This window comes from Sus scrofa, chromosome 10, assembly GCF_054392235.1.
Source record: "Sus scrofa isolate SSC_HxYL_T2T_F1_AM1 chromosome 10, Sscrofa_HxYL_maternal_Yorkshire_Landrace_v2.0, whole genome shotgun sequence".
NCBI lineage: Eukaryota > Metazoa > Chordata > Mammalia > Artiodactyla > Suidae > Sus > Sus scrofa.
Genome location: NC_139392.1, coordinates 7586410 through 7610636, shown reverse-complemented (window position 1 = coordinate 7610636; position 24227 = coordinate 7586410). Strand labels below are relative to the sequence as shown.

General features: G+C 42.4%; 1 long non-coding RNA gene across 1 annotated transcript; it reads left to right on the top strand.

The window, feature by feature from the left end:
- The first annotated feature begins 200 nt into the window (after positions 1 to 200).
- On the top strand, positions 201 to 17327 carry LOC146398775 (uncharacterized). Its single transcript, XR_014817290.1, has 3 exons — positions 201 to 566; positions 7794 to 9006; positions 17137 to 17327. It is a non-coding gene; the product is annotated as an uncharacterized LOC146398775 (long non-coding RNA).
- The last annotated feature ends 6900 nt before the right edge of the window (positions 17328 to 24227 follow it).

Below are 24227 nucleotides of genomic sequence, written 5' to 3'. Positions count from 1 at the left end.
CAGTCTCCAAAGAACTCAGATCAGGATTCTAGCCAGATTTGAAGAGAAACAGACTTCAGATAGATATGGTTTTCAGGTAAGAAAAGGTAGGAATTCTCGTCAGCCCCCAAACAATGATTTTACTTGCTTGGTGACACAGTTGACCTTTCTCTGCAGGGCCATGGTCTTCTAAGTACCTCTGCTCTAATTATATCTTGCTATACCCACGAATTTGATTGTTGTTCTATTTCCATGGATCATTAATTTCCCATTCCAGCAGAGATTCCCTGTAGTCAAGTTCCTGAGGGGTAGCTGCTTGTTATTTTCTATTTCAATCATGTGCATTTGATATTTACTATTAAATTTTTGAATAATGACACCTTCTCCAAGCGGCTGTAAGTTTGGCTGTGATGAACCTCTCCGGAGAAGCCTGTGAGCTTTCACATCTGCTGGAAAACTCTGGGGAGAATCTTTCTAATGAGGAATTCCTGGAACAAGAAATTACAGATGATCTCTTTTTCAGAAGACATGGCAAGCAAGTGAATGCCTTTTTCTCCCATCAGAGAAGAAGTCAACCTCTCTGTTCAGTAAGTGAAGATTTTCTAACCAAGTCATTGTTTTAACTAAGTCGACTGATCAAATACTGCATATCTTCTAGCTATTTTTGTCTAAAATATCTTGACATAAAAATTGTTTCAGGAGTTCCCGCTGTGGCACAGTGGAAACAAATCCAACTAGGAACCGTGAGGTTGCAGGTTCGATCCCTGACCTCGCTAAGTGGGTTAAGGGTCCGGCGTTGCCGTGAGCTGTGGTGTAGGTTATAGACACGGCTCAGATCTGGCATTGCTGTGGCTGTGGTGTACACTGACAGCTACAGCTCCAATTTGACCCCTAGCCTGGGAACCTCCATATGCCATGGGTGTGGCCCTAAAAGGACAAAAGACCAAAAAAAAAAAAAAAGTTTCAAAACATATATTACTAGCCATGATTGTGTATGTCTTTATTTAAAGCTTACCACTTATTTCATCATTTCATTATTCAAATATTTCAACATATTTGTCAAACTTATACATTTCTCTGAATAAAATACAATTCGTAGAACTTTTGAAATTTATCAAAATAGTTGCTTCAAGGGAAAAGCTCTTTTGTAATATGGTTCCATAAAAACATCTATACTGCTTTTGGTAAGAGATTAGCACTCTCAATTTGTGGAAAGAAAAAAAAAGACCATGACAAGCATGTGTTTTACAGTCATAACTCAACTGTATTTATAAAGAATTATGATTGCACATGTTATGCACTTCCATTGTTAATTATGTATCTATTTACTGAAGTATAGTTGATTTACAATGTTGTGTTACATCATTCAGTGACACACATACATTCTTTTTTTTCAAATTCTTTTCTCATATAGATTATTACAGAATATTCAGCATAGTTCCCTGTGCTATACAGTAGGTCCTTGTTATTCTGTTTTATACCTAGGTAGTAGTGTGTACCTTTTACACCCAAATTCCAAATTTATCCCTTCCCTCTGCCTTTCCCCTTTGGTATCCATAGTGTGTTCTGAAGTCTCTAGGTCTGTTTCTGTTTTGTCAATTAGTTCATGTGTAATATTATTAAGATTCTGCATGTAAGTGATATCACATGGTATATGTCTTTGTCTGTCTTCACTTTGCATGATCATCTGTGGGTCCATCCATGGACTTACCTTCCATTCTTAAAAAAACGATTATTTCTCATCTCAGATTGTGCTCAATTTCAAGTTGGGCTAATAGAGTGTTTTCTTCTAAATCTGAATTCCTTTTCTAGGGGAAGTTACGAAGAAATCATAATTAAGTTCAAATTCTTTACCAGTTCTTGATTTGAAGACTATTATTTTCAGAAACTTAGGAGCAAGAAAATAACCCCTTGCATTTCTCACACGTAGTCTAGGAAATGCTTCAATAAACCCTATAAAACGTCAGTGGTTTAACACAACAGAAATTTATTCTCTCTCATAGTATAAGTCCCGCCTAGGTGAGCAGGGCCCACACTCAGGCTGATCCAGGCACCATATAGCAGCCATACTGTGTGCTGCAGAAGGCTCCTTTGTCACTGCTGCAAAAAGAGAGCCTCAGGGGACTAAAGCTTGGAAATTTCATGTCCTTGGGCAAGAATTGGCACGGGTCATTTCTGTTCATAGTCCATTGGCCAAAACCAGTGACACGAGCTTCAGAGGAACTGAAAGTGTGGCAAGAAATGTGTGGGGGGGGGATGGGAGAGATAAAATAGTTGGCAAACATCACTGGCCCTGCCCCACGGCTCTGTGCCATCATTGACAACCTGGCTGTCACAATATATGAACAAAAATTCAGTCCCCCTGGGGAAAGTCATACGTTGTAAAATAATAACTGAAAACTTGGCAACAATTCTCCTCCTACAGAAAACCTAAGTCTTATTTCACATAAATAATCTGAAAAATTAAGAAAACAGAAAAAAATTATTTTATTTCTAAAAATGATATTCCAGGGGGTTGTTTTAGTTTCTATGAGGGTGCCAACTGATTGCTAAAATGTGATCTTTAATTTTCTTCCCTCCTTCCTTCTTTCTTAATCTTTTTCTCCATGATGTGGATTTAACAGAGGCCCTAACAGATCTGAAAAAGAGATTGCTTGAAATTAAAATAGCATTTATATAAATATGTGTGGAAGGTTGAACAACCAATTAAATTCAAAGACATGCGAAGGTAAAGAAGGGACATACAAGAAAGGCAGATTTTGTCTCATGTGCGTTAGACTTCTGCTAAAACAAAGTACCACAGTCCTGGTGGCTGAGGACGGCAGAAAGTGATCCTCGCACAGTTCTGGAGATTAGATGGCCAAAGTCAACGTCACTGTGTCAAACTCAAAAGGCTGATAGCGCTGTGCTTCCTCTGGGGGCACTAGGAGAGAACCCTGCCCTGTCTGGTCCAGTCTCTGGTGGCTGCCAGCATCCCTTGGTTCATGCACATATCACTCAATCCTAACGTCCAGCACCTTCACATCATTTTTTTCAATTGCAGTATAGTTGATTTATAATGTTGTGTCCATTTCCACTGTACAGCAAAGTGACTCAGTCATACATAGTTATATATATATATACACACATTCTTTCCCATACGTTATCTGCCATCATGGTCTATCCCAGGAGACTGGATAGAGTTCCCTGTGCTTTACAGCAGGGCCTCATTGCTTATCCATCGTAAACATAATAGTTGGCATTTACTAACCCCACATTCCCATCCATCTCACTCCTTGCCCCCCCCCCCTGGCAACTACAGGTCTTTTCTCTGTGAGTCTCTGTTTTGTTAAGAAGTTCATTTGTGCTATATTTTAGATTCCACATACAAGTGATATCATATGGTATTTGTCTTTCTTTCTAACTTATGTCACTTAGTATGAGAATCTGTAGTTGCATTCATGTTGCTGCAAATGGCATTGTTTTGTTCTTTTTATGGCTGCATAGTATTCCATTGTATATGTATACAACATCTTCTTTATCCATTCCTCTGCTGATGGACGCTTAGGTTGTTTCTGTGTCCTGGCTCTTGTGAAGCATGCGGCTATGAAGATAAGGGCAGCACCTTCTAATCTTTGTGTGATCCATCTTTACATCACGTTCTCATTCGTTTAAGTGTCGAACCTCCCTCTTATATGTCCCTTCCTCTTATATGGACACTTGCAATGGCATTTAGAGTCCACCCTGATAATCCAAGATAAGCTTCCCATCTGAAGATTTAGAATTTAGTCACTCTGAAATGATAATTTTAAAAAATAAGGTAACATTCACAAGTGCCAGCTATTAGGACCTGATAGCTTTGGGAGCCATAATCAGGCCTACTACATCCTAGACAAGCTTTCTTGTGTTGCTGTCCTAAACCTAAAAATAAATAAATAAATAAAGAAGGAAGGAAGGAAAGAAAGAAAAAAAAGAAAGAGAAAGAAAGAAAGAAAGAAAGAAAGAAAGAAAGAAAGAAAGAAAGAAAAATATCTTGGTGAACAACAGATGATCCAAAGAGAAAATATCTTTAAATAAAATAATCTAGGAAGAATGCAGATAGAGCCGCCTTTATACCTGAGGACTTGGTGGTTTTCTTTGCAGTATCAGTTAAGGGGCATTGAGAAAGGTATTTACTCCTTCCTAAACCTGTGACTTTCCTCAGAGTCACCTAGGCAGAAAGGAAGCGCAATGAGAGTACACATAAATGGAAAATACTGAAGGTAACTGATGAGGAAGCTGAAGACAGTGTTACCTGCTTTATTACTTGCTTCATGACAAGGGGTTAGACTTCATGTGACTGCCAGACTAGAAAGAAAGAGCAAGCTACGACCATCATGGCAGAATTAAAGCATCATAAATTTTTAGTAAAAACTTTCAAAAAGGGCACACTTATTCATCTACTAAACCTAGAAAATAATGTAGGCATGGAACCAGAAAGTTCTGGCTTCCTCACCTTATACCTTTAAACTCTGGGTACGCTCCCAAGTAGTCTCTCGTGGTCCTGTTCTTTCAATGACCATTGGCGTGCTGCTGAATTTGGATTCTATACCTGAAGCTCTGTCACCAGTGAAGACTGAGACACCATATCCCCACCTAATTGTCTACTAGTTGTAGTAACTGGCGCATGCTCCCCAGGCACCTCAAGCCAAAGGGCTCTAGGTTTCATTTGTTCCAGCCCCAGTCTCAGCACTTGGACACAAGTGCTGCTGCTCTTACCTCTAAGTTCACTGAGCAGCCAATCTTCTTTCCCATCACTCACCCCTTTTCTGTATAAGGAGAGTAAATCTTGCCATTTGGGTAAAAGGCTCTGTTATGATACATAGTGGACTCTGTAAAAGCCACATCCTGCTCTGGCTCCTTCATTTCTTGTTCCAGTAGCAGCACCTGCCTCCCTTGAACCTCAGCCTTTCACCTCCAGCAAATAGAGCGACTAAGGAAATGCATTCATAATATAATTTAGATGAAAAATACAATGGGGACGGGAGGGTGTCTGGAGAGTAAGAAAAAGACCTGGTCGTTGGTGGTGTATACACGATATGTGTGTTAGACGGGGCTGCTCTCTGCCCCCAATTGCAGGGGACAAGAATGTGCCTGATTTATAAATGACACTCTTCCAGATATTGCAAGATAGTTTTTCTACAGAAGAATTTCTTCGAATAACAAATTCCATTGCTCCTGTGAGTCAAGATCTCATGATATGCCTCTATGTATGTCAGGATGACCTAATTTCCTCTCTGTCGTCATTATGTCTTTTGGCCACATGGAAGCCATGTTCCCTGCAATGAAGGTTCTGGCGTTGTCCCTGCCACGGCTCAGGGTGATGCTGTGGTGCAGGTTCCATGCCTGGTCTGGACACTTCTGTGCGCCACGAGTGCTGCCAAAAAAAAAAAAAAAGGAAAGGAAAGGTGTCCTCCTGTATTGTCTCCACCCCTTGCCCGTCCTGAGTCTTGGCGTAGCCTGTCTAATAGACATACAGCATGCGCTGCACCAATTCAGTGAATTCGTTTATTGACTGCCTTTGTTTCACATGGTTGGAGTCTCACTGTACGTACTTAGGTCAATTGGCAACTTGAAAGGCTAAGACTGGAGAATCCTACGTATCCACTGTTACTCATGGGCATTTGCTTCTAGGGAAGGAGCTTTCCAGGACTCACTTTACTTTTCAGGCCTGCCTTTCTCTCACTCCAGATTATCTTCTGTCCTATAAGAAGGAACAAAGAACTGTTATGTCCCAGGAACTTAGAAATTTATTTATTTATTCATTTATTTATTTATATTTTTAGGGCCATACCTGCAGCATATGGAGGTTCCCAGCCTACAGCACAGCCACAGCAGCGCGGGATCTGATCCACACCACAACATGTGGTAATGCTGAATCCCTAACCCACTGATCGACGGCAGGGATTGAACCCACATTTTCATGGATGCTCGTTGCGTTCATTAACTGCTGAACCACGATGGGAACTCCCCAGGAACTTAGAAATTTAAACGGCCAGGATGGAAATGCTTGCTACTCACTGGCTTGAGAAATCTCCAGAGGAGTTCCCACTGTGGCACTGTAGGTTAAGGATCTGACTGTAGTGGCTTGGGTCGCTGTGGAAATGTGGGTCTGATCCCTGGTCCAGTGCAGTGGGTTAAGGATCCAGTGTTGCCGCAGCTATGGCATAGGTCACAGCTTCAGCACCGATTCAATCCCTGGCCCAGGAACGTCCATATGCAGTCAGTACTGCTGAAGAATGAATCAACGAATGAATGAATAAATAAATAAGAAACAGGAAATCCCAGGAAAGACTTGAACGTGGCAGTTTGGGTCAAGTGTCACCCTTGGACCTACCAACACCGGCTAGAGGGCAGTCATCACACATACTGCTGACTCACCCTTTGTAGAGGGTCATTGCCAGAAGGTGGGGGATCTTCCTAGAAAGGTAACTCTCTTTTCCTTTTTTTTTTTTTTTTTTTTTGCTTTTTAGAGCCACACCTGTGACATATGCAGCATAGGGAGGTTCCCAGGCTAGGTGTCCAATCAGAGCTACGGCAGCTGGCCTATGCCACAACCACAGCAACGCCAGATCCGAGCCACATCTGTGACCTACACCACAGCTCACGGCAATGCCAGATCACTGACCCACTGAACAAGACCAGAAATTGAACCCACGTCCTCATGGATACTAGTCAGATTTGTTTCCACTGAGCCACAACAGGAACGTCCAGTATCTCTCCATTTCATATCTACGTCCATATTTATTGCCAACCATCACAAAAACACTTCCCCAATAGCTGATCACTTCAGACACTTCCCTGCCTCTCACACTTTGCATAAATGAACGCTTCCGAGTTCCAGTCCCCCTCGTACAGGCCCTTCCCCTGCATTTGCATGTGTGTTCTCTCTGCCTGGAATATGATCTCTCTTAACGTGAGAAAGTTTAAGTCTTAGGTCTTGACGTACCTGTTCTTTCTGCCAGAAGACATTCCTGATAGGCCAGATTGCACCAGATGCTTAACAAAATATTAACTCACCTTCTAAATAATATTTCCTCGTGACATTCTTTCTGGAGCCTGCTCTTTGCATTTCCACAATAGACATATGAATATAATCTACTAATAAGGTCATTTGTGAGCAAAGCAAGAAAATACATACAAAACACTTGGAGCCATACCTGAGCTAAGAGTGGCGGATGATACGTTAGTCTCTGGTCACTCTTGGCAAATATTTCACAACCTAGAAATGTGTTCGGAGCTTGGGTGTTATTTCTGTGCATTGAGGGAGGAAGTAAATAGCAGCATAAGTTACTCTGAATTTTATAACCTATACATTTTATTATATTCATCATCAGATGTGTATATATATATATTTGAAAAAACAGCATCATTTATTTGGTATTTAAATAATGTGCATTGGGGTGTTCCCATCACGGCTCAGTGGTTAACGAACCTGACTAGCATCCATGAGGGTGCAGGTTCGATCCCTGGCCTCTCTCAATGGGTTAAGGATCTGGTGTTGCCATGAGCTGTGGTGTAGGTTGCAGACGTGGCTCCCATCCCTCATTGCTGTTGCTCTGGTGAATGCCAGCAGCTACAGCTCTGAATCGACCCTTAGCCCGGGAACCTCCATATGCCGTGGGTGTAGCCCTAAAAAGACAAAAGACCAAAAAAATGATAATAATGTGCAGTAACTTTTAGGTTTCAGGATCATATGAGTATCTTCTTGAATATGAATCTATTCAGAAGTTTACAAATACAAGGTTGGTTATTATACTACATGACTAGTCTTGCACTGCTGATTCTGCCACTAGTTACTACAGGAGACCAGTATTCAAGGAGCATCTGAGAAGGAGTCGAAGATCTGGGAAGCCCTGTGCATTCATCTCCCCAGGTTCAGCAGAAATTATTGTCAGAGGAGGACCCCAAGGGGAACAAAGGAACCATGGAAGGAGCTGATGAGGTCGGGGTGAGACCCAAGTGAACGAGCCGCTGGGAACCGTAAAGCCATGGGGAAGGGAACATGTGTGTGTGAGCTCAGAGCCTGGCAGAGAGCACAGAAGGGAAGAGCGGTCCCTAAAGCAGCCCCCAGGGAACAGACAGAAGGTAGAGGGCGTCCTGTCTGAATGCGAGGTGGCGCTCTCAGTGGGGAAGTTCAAAATCAGCATCAGCGTCAGCTGTCGCACCAGCACCAAGGCGCTGGACTGAAGACGTGTGGCTCATAGGAGACCCCACTCATGGAGGAGCTGCCCTTGGGAGGCCTTTGAACTCCAGGATGACTCAGTTCTTGACTTACATGACTTGGAAGGAGACGGAAAAGGGCCGGAGAGGGTCATTCTCTCAAAGGAATATGTGCGGGGGGGTGTGAAAACCCTCAGCCAAAGTTTCTAGGGGAGCAAAAACTGAAGCGGGCAGACAGCCCGTCATGAAGCCACGCGATGAGCTCTAATCCGTGGATGGATGGGACGACGGCAGAAAGGCGACGCCACCAACGTGGGGAAAGGAAACAGGGAAGGGAGGTGTTTCACCCCCTGGTGGACAAATCGGGCAGCACATCCTGGGCAAACGCGTTAATGTCCCTGTAATTTATTGTCTGACCGCTTTTCTTCTGCCTCTCATTTGCAGACGTTCAGAGAACACTTGCTTCTTCTAAAAATTCTTCCTGTCGAACAACCTTTTTGCATTACTTTCTGATTGCACTCAGCTCAGGGAAAACAGCTAATCTAAGCAAATAAGTAAAGCTCCATGACGAATTATTTGATTCCCAAATACGGAAATTGAGCTTAAAACATACTGAATGTACCAGTGGAAAAGAGGGACATGATTCAGGAATTTTACAAATTATTTTCCAGAAATATTCACAGGATGAAAAAAGTCCTCATGTTCATTTCGTCTCTACCTCCCCCAATACTGTGCTCATCCCACACTCGTTTATTCGTGGAGAGGACATTTGTCGAATGCATCTTATGTGCGGGGCACCAAGCTAAACCCTCGTCGCGTGGGTACCAACGCTGCATCCCAGTTCAGGTGAGTGTGTTTCCCGCAGGTCACTCCCATCGTGTGGCAGATTGCAGGAAGGTTCATTTGCCCTTCGCCAAACCTGCAGCTCAGTTCTCCCCTTGGCTACGTTATTGAAATAGCCCCACCACCATTCAGTGCAGACTGCACTGTGAGATGATGAATCTGATTCCACAGTGGAGTAAATTTAACAACAAGCTTCAATAATAGTGCAGAAGGAGAAAAAAAAAATGAGGTAGGTAAAAGAACGTTGTATGTCGGATACGCAGCCTTTCCAAGATAGCTTCGTTCTGATACTTTTGTCTGCAAGACAAAAAAGATGGATGTGGTTTTCCTCTGGAAAGTGATAGCCCACAAGAAATAAATTTTCATGGATCATATTCATAGTTGAACCAAATTTTCCTCATCCCCTCAACTGTTATTCATTGTGCTACAGGCTATAAAGGGATTTTCATCTGTTTTATCTTCTTGGCTTTTCCTGCTGTTTTTTAATTAAAGTTTAAAGAATTAAATGAACCAGGGCTGCTGGGGTTACAGCAGAATGAGAAAAGATCGGGCCGCCAAATCCGCTGAGGTGTGATGGGTCACAGGCTGATTTTGGAATTATCATTCAGTTATTATTATCTTTTTTTTTCAGTCTAAAGGCTAAACATTAATGTATTTAAAAACGAGACAGATTATAGAGATCAGAGTTCCAGGTCAGTTTCACAGAGTAACACTATCTCGGGAAAAATGCTTTTAAAAGTGTTTTGAGGCTCTTTTATGCATCATCCCTTCAATTTTGGCTGTTTATGAAAATAACCATTTCAGTTTCTCATATAGTTTAGAAATATTTGATTCCACTTAAAATGGAAGTTTGGAAAATGTAAGCAGATATTCATATTTATAAAACAAAAATCCATGGAAACATGATGTGGTGCTGAATATGATTTTGTTACTTTGATCATTCAGTTCAGTAAAAATCCAATGCCAGTTGCTGGTGGACAGTGCCTACTGGGTGTGGGAACAGTCAGATGAAGCAGAAGCAGGGCCACCCTGGAGGGTACAACTGCTGCCAACAGGAGGCGCCATGGCACCCTGACCGCCCAGACTCCCCATACTTGGCACCTGCAGGCTCTTGCTTCTGCTTTGTTGCACAACCCCCCATCTTTTTTTATTCTTATTTTCATTTTTTGGTCCTTTTGCCTTTTCTGGGGCCTCTCCCGTGGCACCCCATCTTTTTTTTTAATTGAAGTAGAGTTGCTGTACAATATGTTACAGGTGTACAACGAAGTGAGCTCCAATTTTTAAAGGTTATATTCCTTTATGGTTATTATAACATATTGGCTATATTCCCTGTGTTGTACAATATATTCTTGTAGTTTATTTAATACCCAATCGTTTGTGCCTCTTACTCCCCTAACCCCCCACTCCTCCTCCCCACTTCGCGCTCCCCACAGGCATTCACGAGCGTGTTTGGTGAGTCTGCTTATTCTCTGTCATATGCACTAGTTTATTTTCTTTGTAGATTCCATGCATAAGTGATATCACACCTTATTTGTCTTTTGCTGCTGTTTTTCACTTAGCAATGCCCTTCAAGTCCACCTGTGCTGCTGCAAATGTAGCTTTGTCCCTTTTGGTACCTGTGTCCCTGGGCTGGCTTTGCCCGTGGCCAGGAGGGTGGGTTGGTGAGAGGAGGTCCCTGGAGATGGATTCCAGGCTGCTGCAGAAACACAAGCGCAAGCGTACAAATCCATCCTCACCAGCCGCAGGCTCTGTGTGGTTCCTGCTGTCCCTCTGGTGCCTGGGCAGCGACTCCACCTTGTGAGGCCCAGGTGCCTGCAGGGTCTGCCTGGCCAGAAGACGGTTACCAGGGCGAGGAGGAGGGAGAGAATGGGAGCAAGAGAGCAGGTGGCAGATGGCCGCTGCCTCTTATTCCTCTCGGCCTCCCCAAGGCGGGTCCTTGGCTGTCCCCAGACCCAGCAGCACTACCTGGCCACTTGCTTGTCCTCGGAGAATCAGGACAGGCCTTCCACTGTTTGTCCCCACCCCCAGTTTCCGCTTCAGAAGATGAGTCCTTCTCGTCTCTGGGCCTCATCTCCCAGAGAGGAAGGAAGAGGCCTGGACGCTTCAAACCTGGAGTTGCGTTCAGTTGTGTCTGTGACCTTCTCCTCGGCCGATTCTCTCTGGCTGCTGGGGTGACTCTCTGTCCCCTCTATTCTTATTTCCATATTGCCCAAAGGAAGTTTCCAGAAGTTTCCAAATACGCCGCTCCAGGTTTTTCTGAGCTCTTCGGGCCTCCAGCTTTACCATGAAATGACCCCTGCCCGTCCCCACTTGTTACGGCCAGTGCAGTTTTGCCACAGGAGGAATGAAGTCTCTGGTGAAACCCCAAGTCTTGAAGACAGTATTCTCTGCTGGGGACGTCGCCCCTCCGCCCCACCCCAAGATCCTTCCCTGCCTCCCCTCCCCCTCCCCCCAGGTAGTCCTTCCCCCAAATCCCCAGACACCAGTGTAGTCACCTGCATCGAAGTGCGACTGACACTGGATGCAGGGCTTAGCATCCATGTCTTCTGACTTCTCAGCCAGATGGGTCTTTTCCTAAAGGGTCCCCTCCTCTCTGTGCCCTGGCCCTCAGCAAGAAGTGATGGGGAAACAGGCCTTCCCGTGGACACGTCCTGCTCTAAACACTTTCTTCAAGATAATTCCCATGAATTTGGAGAGGCCCTTCTTGCCCATTGCCTCAAATTAAGGAGGGTCTGAGTGGCAATTCAGAATCACTCAAGCCACCGTGAGCTTCTGGGCTTAAAGAAAGCATTAAACTGAATGCCTTACTGGTGAAGGCCAAAGCCACTAGGGAAAGAATTCTTTTCCTTTCCCCATTCATTCTCATTATGCATTTAGAGATGTGCTACTAAATATGTCACTATGTAGCAACTATGCATCAATATATACGGTCAGAGTTCCTGTCATGGCTCAGCGGTTAACGAACCTGAATAGTATCCTTGAGGACTCAGGTTCAATCCTTGGACTCACTTTGTGGGTTAAGGATCTGGCATTGCCATGAGCTGTGGTGTAGGTCACAGATGTGGCTCGGATCCTGCATTGCCGTGGCTGTGGTGTAGGCCAGTGGCTACAGCTCCGATTCGAGCCCTAGCCTGGGAACCTCCACATGCTGCAGGTGCAGCCCTAAAAAAAAAAAAAAAGACAAAAAGACAAAAATAATATATAAATGTGTAGATGGGTTTGGGATGTGTCTCTTTACGACTGCCTTAGGCTCTCCCTGCTGCTATAACAAAAGGCCATACACTGGCCAGCTTATAAAAACCAGATATTTATTCCCCACAGTTCTGGAGTCCAGAAGTCCAAAATCAGTGGCAGAGCACTCTGGTTCTGGCGAGGGCCCTCTTCCAGAATCCTGACTCCAAACATCCTCACAGGGCAGACAACAGAACCACTGATGCAAAGCCTTCTCCTGACTCTTAGAACTAATCCCATCCACGAAGGCTCCACCCTTACAAGCCCATCTAATTCTAAGCGCCTCCCAAAGGCCCCACCTCCTAATACCAGCCCTTTGGGGGCTAGGATTTTACCATATGAATTTGGAGGGGGGGGACATTCAAAGAGACAGTCATAACAAAGACCCTTGGAGATAAATTTCTTAGATTAGTATTTGTAGGGATTTTATCTCCCAGTTTATCTGATAGTAAAAATTAACTGCAAAACCTTTGCTTTTCTCTGTAGCTTACCTTCCCTTGTACTAAAAAAAAAAGAAAGAAACGACATAATAACACGTGTAAAGTTTTGAAAAGTTATGGTTCTACAAGCCACTTGCAACGATTTTTGTTTTAGGAACATTATTTTCTGTACCGTTGTGTGGGTTTCATTCTGCCATGGTAATGTGCAGAATACCTTTGAGTTCTGAAGTTCATGTAATAGACTTTTTTCTTGAAATAAGAGGAAAATACGGTCCATTTTAATGGTTGTATAATGCGTCACTTGGCAATTTCATGAATGGTTTACGAAATGTAAAAATCTCCTTAGTGAACACTCTTTAGTTGAGCAGGCATTGTATTGAGAAAAAATTACATTCAATTTAATTTACATTCAATTTATCACGAAATTTACATTCAACTTAATTAACATTTAAATTAGATGTGTTTAGAGCTTTTGCTTGCCTTTTTTTTGGCCTTATAGTGTCAAAACCTTATTTTCATTCTTAAGGAATGAGAATAATTTCCTGTAGATTTATAGTATAGACTCTTTTTTGCTTATGTTTCATCAATTAAAAGAAAAATACTCTGCGTTAGGAAGGAAATTGATTGTTGTCCCCATCCTCCCACGAGGAAACCGGGTCAGAAGTTAAGGCATCTGGGCTAATGATGAGCTTGCGTCCATTGCCCTTATCTCTGGCCTCTAGCGAGTCTAGAGCAGCAAAGAGAGTTCTATTCCACATCCCATTCCAATGGCATAGAACATATCTAGAGCTTACACACCAACCAGTGTTATCAGCAGTTACCTCTGGGAAACTGTTTTGGAGATGAGAGGGAAAGGAGAGTGACGGTTCTGTTTTTATTTTATCCAAAATGTACTGCCTGCATCTTTTCAACAGGCACGGGCTCTTTGTAGGGAAGAAAAATTAATGGAACTCATGTTCATCTACAGAAGCCCCAACCTGGCAGAAGTCCCAGGGTCTGCGATCTCATAAAGGTTGCATTTCCATTTATTCCTGGCCATTGATGATGCTCTGAAGCTTATACCAGTGTGCTCTGCATAGCATATTTTCACTAGCATGCTACTGCTTCAGCTACTAAGCAATTATTGACAGCACCCCAGCAATGTACACGATGATGCACCAAGTACCACTGAAGGCTGGAGTGAGCCCAGACGTTTTTAATGGCACTCAAAACGTCCCATGGAAAACTATGAAAATTTTAACCCATCTCTATGACATGAATGACCAAATAAAGGTGCACTGACATCTCAGCTTTATCCCATTGATTTCCTGAGCACGGCTGCTTCAGGAATTGAATCCCTATCAGGTCCAAACCTGATCATCATGCAACTCTTTCATCTTGGAGAAAGAAAAATGAAAGTAAGATCATTAACACTTGTGGACATTGTTAGCGTACAATACCCATTGGACTTTCAGAGAGGAAAACATATTCACATTCCCTCCTAACTACACGTTTCTGCCGTGTAGTATAAATACACATGTATTTTGCAGCATTAGAATTCATGCAGCTGCTTTAAACAGAGACGTGTATGTGTTTTAACAGGTGTGATTGGAATGAACTGGGAAGTAAGTTTTGTTGTATTTCCTCACGCTGTTCTCCTCCTCGTCTCCACCCCTTGTATTTGCCTTTTCTCTCTGTGATAAATACGTAGCAGTACATGATAGAATCGTAGATCTAAGAGGGCTCTTAGAGGCGGAATTTTCTCATTTTGCCAATAAGGAAACTGAGGGTGAAACAAGTGATTGGTACCATGGATGATAAGAAGCAATTTCAATACTCATTTCCATAACCTTCTTTCTCTCTGTTCACCCAGAGCTAAAGACAGTCCCTTAGATGTTGACAAGGAAAAGTGAGAGTGGAAACTGTCACATATTTTTCAAAGAAGGCAACCAAAATGCATGTTTTGACAAAGCTGCATTCGCTAGTCACATATACTCATCTTTTTTTTTTAATTTTATGGAAGTGTAGTTGACTTACAAGGTGCGATAATTTCTGCTGAACAACAAAGTGTTCCCGTTATACAGACACACATATCCATTCTCTTTCTGTTTATTTTCCCACATAGATGATCGCAGAAGACTGGATGGCATTCCCTGTATCATCCAGCAGGTCCCTGCTGACCAGTCATTCCATAGCCCTCAGTGTGCATATGCCAGCCCCGAACCCCTAGTCCATCCTTCCGCCTTGTCTGTCCCCTTCGGCAGTTTTTAATTTACTAAAATGTTTCCATTTCTTCACATGGGCTACTTTTAAACTCAGTATTCTCTATTTCGCCTGGGTATCCATGGGTGCAGCTGTTTGCACGTGCAAGGACACATACAGATGTTTGTGTCTTTAACCTGATTACTGTGAGTTCATCAAATCCTTTTAAGAAGCGCTGTGCTAGTTATCAAGGCTACAGAGAGGAATAGGACACAGATTCCTTTTGTCTAGATGTGTACAGACAGACCTCATTTTATGGCACTTTGCTTTATGGAGCTTCCCACATACTGAGTTGTTTACAAATTCAAAGTTTGGGGCAACCCTGTATTGTCTGATGATGCTTAGCATTTGGGGGCTATAAATTGTGTTTAAGGTATGCACATCTTTTTTGATAAAGTGCAATGACACCCTCAATAGACTGCAGTTAAGTGTTAACCTAACTTTTATCTGGACTGGGAAAAGTCACAGGATATCTGTTGGGATTTTTGCTTAATTGCAGTTACCTGGAACCAAACCCATGGTATCTCTGAGGTAGGCATGTGTAATTTGGTGGTGGACACATCCGTAAGCTATTTTAGTATATGTGTTTAGTTACTGTGATGGAAGTATGTTCAGATTGCCCTGCACATACCCAACCCAGTCTGAAACGTTCTTTGACGGTGATTAATTTACAGCCTTCTGAGGAAAACGTGATACATGGGTGGGCTCTGGATGGCTGAGTCCAAGGATGAAAAAAAGAAAGGAAAAAAGAAATCTTCCAAGTACAACTCCCACAGCTCTGGAGGTTTGATGTCTGTGGAGAGCTGTGCAGAGTCTTGTATCGGTAGAGGATGAATTTCAGTTCAGGAAGTGGCTGGGGAATTATCTTAAAGAGCAAGGGAGTAAAGAGTCTGGACTTAACTCGTCAAGGTCTGGCAGCAAGTGTTTTCAGCGAGAGAGTGAAGATAGTTTCATATTCCATCCCTTCGACAGACGTTTGGAGAATGGGTTTGAGGTTATATGATAAGCAGACAAGGAATCAATGAACACTTTGCCTCCTTCCAAGAACCAGGCAGAAGGCCAGGGAATCACACTCGTTTTAGGAGGAATGGAGGGAAGGAGGGACCTACAGGTTCTGTGTTGGTGAAATCAACAGGATTTGCTGGTCAGTGGGAGGGTGAGGCGTGTCAGGGCTGCCCATCCTGTGTCTCTCATTTTGTTGATGTATAGTTGATATATAACGCTTTGCTGGTTTCAGGTAGCAAAACAATTCAGTTTATGTGTGCATGTAAATATATACATATCTATTCTTTTTCAGATTCATTTCCACTGTAGTTTATTACAAGATCCAAAATGTATTTAAACAGTAGGACCTTGCTGTTTATTTTCTATATAGTAGTGTGTTATCTGTTAATCCCAAACTCTGAATTTATCCCCTCCTCCCTTCTCTCTCCTTTGATAACCACAAGTTCATTTTCTATGTCTGTGAGTCTATATCTATTTTGTAAGTAAGTGCACTTGTATCATTCATTTTAGAGTCCACATATAAGTGATGTCATATGGTATTTGTCCTTCTGTCTGACTTACTTCACTTAGTATGATAATCACTAAGCCCATCCCTGTTGCTGCAAATGACATTATTTCATTCTTTTGTATGGCTGAATATTATTCCATTATAGGTATGTACCACATCTTCTTTATCCATTCCTCTGTTGATGGACACTTAGGTTGTTTCTAGGTCTTGGCTGTTGTAAATAGGGCTGCTGTGAATATTGGGGTGCATGTATCTCTTCTTTTTTAAGTTCTTTTAATTTTTCCATTATAGCTTGTTTACAGTGTTCTGTCAATTTTCTACTATACAGCAAAGTGACCCAGTCACACATACATATATACATTCTTTTTCTCACATTTTCCTCCACCATGCTTCATCATAATTCGCGAGACATAGTTCCCAGTGCTACACAGCAGGATCTCATTTCTTATCCATTTCAAGGCAACAGTTTGCGTCTATTAACCCCAGATTCCCAGTCCATCCCACTCCAACCCGCTCCCCCTTCAAATTATACTTTTCTCTGATACATGCCCAGGAGTGGGGTTATTGGATCATATAGGAAATCTACTTTTAGTTTTTTAAGGCGCCTCCATACTGTTCTTCGTAGTGACTGCACCAGTTGAGATTCCCCGCGACAGTGTAGGAAAGTTTCCTTTTTGCTACACTCTCTCCACCGTTTGTTATTTACAGACTTTTTGGTGGAGGCTACGATCCAGTTTCTAGCTGGCTGAATGGTGATGGAACGACATGAACTCTGGACCTGAGGAATACGTGCGGAAGGAAGGATGATGGGTTTGTGTGCTTGTAAACCAACCCGTCGGATGCATGCACCAGGCATTTGGAAATAGAATGCAACAGAAGAGCCAAGCCCTGGAGTTAAGGTGTGAGTGATCAGCCTATATGAAACCTTAAGGTACTTCTGGGAGAGGTCGTGGGGTTAGAACAAAGTGGGATCAAAAAAGAGAGCCCTGTGAAACCCCGGCATTGAAGAGCAGAGGACAAGGATCCAACTAAGACACAGCATGTATAATAAATAAAAGAGGAGAGAACTGTCAGTGTGTAGTTTTCAGAAGGAAGAAGAAGTTCATGGCAGCAGATACAGTAGAAAGGTCCAATAAGAGAGGGTCCATCTTTGGGAGTAGGCTTTTGTGATATTTATACAACGCTCTCAATTACCCGGATATTTTCTGCTTTTCTTATTTTCTCATGAACACATTGTATGAATCCCCTGAGACCTGCCTCACTTAAAACATTCATGAGACTGCACAGCCAGCCAGGCCCAAGGAGAGCATCTGAGACTGAACTCTTGGTATCCATCAGCCACATATGGATACTAAACCCCTGAAATAATTGTGTCCAAATTAAAACGTGCTGTAAGTGCGACACAGTTACTGGATTTCAGAGACTCCGTATAAAAATGTAAAATACCTCACTGATAATTTTTAGATCGATCGTCTGTTCAAACCATACTATTGTGAAGGCACTGTTGTACAAAGTACATTAAGTTACATGTTATTCGTTTGCTTTAAGTTTTATTCATGTGACCAGCGGAAAATGGAGAATGACCAATTTGGCTCGCACGGGCAGCTGCCGTGATTATTTCTGGTAGATGGTGCCCCTCTCCGCCGCAGCCTGTGCTTTTCACAACCTCTGGAGCAGCCTGGTTTTCCCTGTGCATCTCACGCAACCACCTGTGCCCAGCGCAACACCTGCAGTCACTTGAGCCAACATCCGGAGTCAGTCTGCCGTGGTCATCCTCTCACCGAAATGCTTTGCGTTTACTGATTCCAATTAGATCCTGAATGCACCTCGGCTATAATAGTCTCTGACTCAGGACAAATGGTCTTATTCTCTAGTATTTTAAATTATTATGCTTTAATTCCCCTTCCAGCCTGCTTAGGCATTATGTGTCTATGACAGTGCAAAGGTCTTAAATCCATAGAGTGAAATCGTAGGATCTGATAGAGGAAACCTGTTTCCATGGACCAACGCTAACATGAACCTAGGGTAGAATATTCCGGATGCCCTTGACATTCATGCGGTGACTTGTGATGACAATCAGGCTGATGATGATGTAAATGACAGTTATCACTGCTGCGAACTTTTCAAACACAGAATGTATTTTCAAGTTGCGTAGTACTCACTAACATGAAAAGGATTGGGATGGCGGACGTGCTTATCTAATTAGGAAATACATAGTATACCAGCAGAAAATAGACCTTCTGCATGATAGACTTGGAATGTTTTTATAAATGCTTTTTAGTTTTCCCATTATAGTTGGTTTACAGTGTTCCATCAATTTTCTCCTATGCAGCAAAGGGACCCAGTCACACACACATATATACATTCTTTTTCTCACATTATCCTTCATCATGCTCCATCATAAGGGACTAGATACAGTTCCCAGTCATACTATTTCTATTTCTGCTTTTGAAATAGAAATGCATAATTTTTCTGTAAAAAAAAATATCATGTCCTCCAAAAATTTGTGTACACATGTATTTCACTGGCCATCAATATAACATGAATTTCATTATTACTCTCAAACTGCACTAAATCATTAATTCAGCGTTTGCTACTAGTCAATATGTTATTCAGTGAGTGTTTTTTACTAGTAAAACATTTCATTTATTATAAATTAGTACTAATTATAAAATAATGACTTAAGAAAAAAGCCATATCACACAAAACAATCAGCCTCTCCTTCTCGCCACTGCAATCATCTATTAAACTTACAATGTATCAATTTATACTAGTCAAGAATAAAATTTCAACTTAAAACAAAAATACTTTGTTTTGGTGTGGGTTTGAACCGGATCAGAATAATACGAAAATATATTCTCACTGTAAAGCTGGTGACTATCTTTTATCTACGTATTGATGTCTGTTTGATATTAAAATAAATTGACTCAGTATTTACTGAATTAAACTAGTTATCTTGCAGAGCCACTGCAATATAACATCTTCCCCCTTAGGCATGGCGCAACATTACAAAACTCTAGCTTTATTACCCATAAGAAAACGCTGATGTATAGAACTGCTGCTTGTGTTAACAGTGAGCTCTTTGTAGGTGGACAGAATGTCAGAATCGAAATGAACTTAAAGATCACTTAACCCAGTCTTGTCAACTAGCAAAAAGAAATTGGGATAATTTGTCTAAGGACATTCTGCAAGTTCTACCACAATGGAGACCAAAATGCCCAGGTCTCCTATCTTCCAAATGGGAGACCTTCTGCCACGCTTTGCCTAGGATACAGCTAGTTAGGATAACGATCCAAGCTCTGGCTGTATGGGAAAATCCTGAAGCATTTAGGCAATAACTCATGGGACAGCCAGTGGGGGAAGAATGAAATGGCTCTATCGGATGTGTCTAAAGATATCTGAAGCTCCCATCTATGACTCTCAGGGCTGCATGACCAAGTTCAGGTACACCCACAGGGCACCATACCTAAGGGAGAAGAGGTTATGTTGCCAATATCGTTATGGGAGCCCTGGTGGGCAGAGGTGAGATTCTTGGCCTCCTGGGTGAGCCTTACAACACAGGAACTGGTTGGGACGACCCCTGACCTCCCTAAAGCCACTCCAGCACACCTGGTCCCATGGCAGACATTGTCCATCACCCAGGGAGATTGTCACATCCTTTGCCTGCCTCCTGTTCCTGGAGGCTCAACTGCTCTGACTTTTGTGACGGTTTTGCCTCATTTCAGGGTGGGTGTAACAGAGTATGGGTGAGCAGGAGGAAGGAGAAATGAGAGCCCGACTAAGCCTAGGGAAAACTTGCCTAGTTTCTTTGCCTGTAGTTGTCCCATGGCTTGTGCAGGCTCTGGCCCGCAATTTAAAATGAGGTTAATTATTGGAATAGCCCACAGTGTGAGTACAAGCCAGATGCTGCTGCTAAAACCCCACAGCTAGTTAGAACCTCCCATCCCAGAAACTAATAATAAATAATGTTACCTTAAAATATTTTTACTTAAGAAGCAGTGTCCCGTTTTTAGTTTCTCATGTGCGGGCTAAGAGGGGACTTCATTCCCTTATACCAAGATGTAAATTGGCAGAGTTGCATTTTTTAATTTTTGCATATAAAGTTTATTGTTTCCCTTTTTTGGTATTCTTTAAAGTTTTATTGAAGTATCATTGATTGACGATGTTGTGATAACTTCTGCTGTAGAACAAAGGGATTCATTTATACCCACGCACACACCCATCCTTTTCAGAGTTTTTTCTCGTATAGGTTATTTCCCTTTTTAAGGTTACATTTTGTATTTAAAAATATGATGGATTTCACCTGTATATGCATATTAATAAAAATATACTTTTCTTTTTGCCTCAAAGCCCCTCATGCAAGAATAAAGGCCAATGGGCATGACATTCAAATTTCTTAATTCCATTATAGATGCTACAGAAAAAGAATGTCCAAAGCCACTTGATTTGAAATGTGGAATAGTTCACTTTGGCTTCTGAAAAAGTGAAATCAAACTCCTTCCTTAAAAAGCACCCTATGTGTTACCTGAAACTTCCAAAGACACATGGATGCAGATTCTGCCGTTTGTTGCTGTCGGTGCTGAGCGAGAGCTGATGAATGAAAATCGATTGTGGTTTCTCCTCCGGGTCTGAGTCACCGTCACCAAAGCCATGGAGACTTCGGCACACCAGCCCTGACAGCGCCTGGCAGTGCGTGGGAAGGCCGGGCCTCCGGTCCCTCAAAGCCTGAGGAGGTGAGGAAGAAAAGGGCCCCTGGGCCGCTGGACCCCAATTCCTAGGGTCCCACGGGAGGAGCAGCCGTGTCCCCCTGCCCCCAGCGGCTTCATCCCTTGGAGACGAAGACAGGACCTCCTGCAGCCCAGATACCATCCCCAGCATCTGTAGCCTGAAATAGACTAGTTGCTGTCATCTGGGGTCCCTATCTAGCTGTGACAAAGTCCAGAGCATCTGGATGCCCCTTGGTGCTGCAGTCCTGCCCATCCATCCAGGCCTGAACTGCAATGCATTTGCCAGGGTCCTCCCTTCTGTCTGTGATCTCCAAAACCACCTGAGGCTGGGGAGGGGCACAAGAAGAAAAAATTGAGGGGTGGAAGCAGCAGGTTATGGCAGAAGTTAGCATCAGACGAACGAGTGAAGGAAAGGCGTTTTCCCACAGATTTCACATCCCCTAGGATTGCTGCACGGAAAAGCCATGAAGACTAGTTTCCACCAGAAGGAACAGAATCGTGATCATCAAGAGATTTTGCAAACCGACTTCATCGCGCAGGGGTCTCTCAGCATCAAAGAATGAATATGATAAAAACAGAAGAGTTGAAGAAAAAGAAAGCTTCCAGTCCCAGCAAATTCCCACCAACATTCCTTCAGATATCCAGTGATGACTCAGACTATTGTAGGCGGACCACCCAGAGGCAGGAGTGGTGATGGCAGGACCCAGTTTTATGGCAATACGGTGGCCGAGTGCTTCAGAATCCCAAAGGAAGGCTTTGTGGACCAAGTGGCCGGGGGAAATTGGGATGCTGTATACCAAGGCAAGAGCCAGAGACGGCGTTCACACCGTCATCTGTAAAATGCGGTGACTAGTCTTTTCCAGGCTTTTGGCTTCTAACTTTCTCTGCTTATCTAATCCTCTTGAATTTAACATTTATGTTTAAAAGTTTTAAAGGTATATATTAAACATGTGTATATATGTATGTGTGTGTGTGTGTGTGTGTGTGTGTGTGTGTTTGTACACAGCAAAGCATTTTGAGATTTAGTGAAATAAGAGAGTTGACTATTAAATGAAAAGGCAAAAAATTTAATTGTCAAGAAAAGGAAAAAAATAGTTTGCTATGTTCCGTTCAACTTTTTGTTCCTTAAGTTGATTGCTTCTTCTACTTAAAAAAAATATATGTAATAAGACAGAAGTTCATGTAGGCTATTTCCATGCTGTGTTATAAGTATGTTGCCCTTTAGTAAGGAGCAGATTTAGAGACTGCATTTTTGAATGTTCTGTTGTGAATTGTTTTTTATTTTATCTGAATTCTGAATATTTGACTTAAAATGCTATCTCCAGTAAAAGTCCCTAATTACAAGGTTAATGAAAGATTAGTTTGGGAATTTAGAGTTCTTGATGGTTGTGAAAGATACTCAGATGTGTATTTTGAATTTGTATTATTTTCCCTTAAAGAAACAGGAAGGTATTTGTTTTTAGGGTACCCTGTGGGCAAGAAAAACAGTGTATTCCCTGAGGAGAAAAAATTCAGGAGGCCGGGAATTTGGAGTGTGTGATGTTGCGTCGAATGTATCTTAACACATATTTTAATTGTAACCTCACTTTTAAAGTGGTTTGAAAAATGCTGTTTTTTCCTGTTTCACAAGGCAGTATTTTGACAGGACATTACCAAGTGTGACATGATTTTGAAATCTGCTAAGGGAGGAATGAAGAGGATCCGGTAAGAGAGCTGTAAGCACATCATTCAGTTCAGGATGTACTGGAAATTTAGCAAGCACCGGCAAATTCCATGTGAGTAGTTTAATTCCAAAATAGTCATTCTCGATCATATTTAATTAGGAAATCAATTAGTATTAAGTGCGTCACGGGCTGAGGGCACCTAGGCTGCGTTCTACCTACATATGTATTTTCTTTGGCTAGAGCCATGCTTTCTCTGTTGTGTTTTAAATTTGAATGTTTTCAAATGAAGCATGTGACTTGCTTCAGTATGTTTCAAATTTGAAAGGCACGCGCAATATAAGAAACATATTTTACTTTGTTGCACAGACCTCTCTCTCTCTCTCTCTCTCTCTCTCTCTCTCTCTCTCACACACACACACACACACACACACACACACGTACATACGTAAATACAAAATAATTCTTATCCTGACTACATCTGGGGAATATATTCTGATATACTTTATTCTGTCCTAATCTACCCTACCCTATCCTACTCTACTTTATTATTTCATTTAAAAAGCTTGGCTGTGGCCCACTGAATTCACACTGACGTCTGAAAAACACCATCTCCTCTCTTATCCTTCACAAACATCAGTCTTTTCATTACCATCCTTGCCCCCAGAGACATCTGCATGTCTGCATCTCAAAAGAAGGGAGGAAAATTTGTTCTAAAATCTGAATAGAATATCCTCAGAAACTGGCCAGGTGACTAGCATGAGCATAAAAGTGTCGGAGGGGATTTTTTGCTCATCTTAGATTCAAGAAGGGAGGATAAAAATATGACATTTCCTATGTACAATCAAGCACCGGGAAAGCCAATGAACCTTGAGCATCAGAGAGCATGCTTTTGGCTGCAAGAATAGAACACCATCGGAAACTGCCTTGAACAGTAAGAGTATGTACTAAAACCAAACTGGATTAGACAATCAAGATACTTATGATCTCCTGTGTCTACAAGGCCAGAGGTTGGGTGACTTTCTGCGTGATGACGCAATGATGTTACTAAGTAGCCATTTTGTTTCCATCTTACCTTTTTACTATTTTGCATATTTGATTACTCCTAAGGTTTGTTCTCCTGGAAGCCACCTGATAGCTGCCAGGGATAATGGCATGCTCTCTTGGTCACAGCAGTACCTAAAAATGTATCCTCCCGGCATGCACTGACTGGGCTAATTTAGATCATTGGCTCACCTGGGGACTAACAACAACCTCTAGGGGCTTGCCATCAATTGACTGGCTTCAACTAATTCCATTCTTCTAGAATGGAGAATGAATTCACTCACCCCTGAGTCACACCAAGTGGTGGCATCCCAGCTAGCATTCTGTTAGAATAGGAGAAGATGGGAGTGGGGGCTACATAATACGG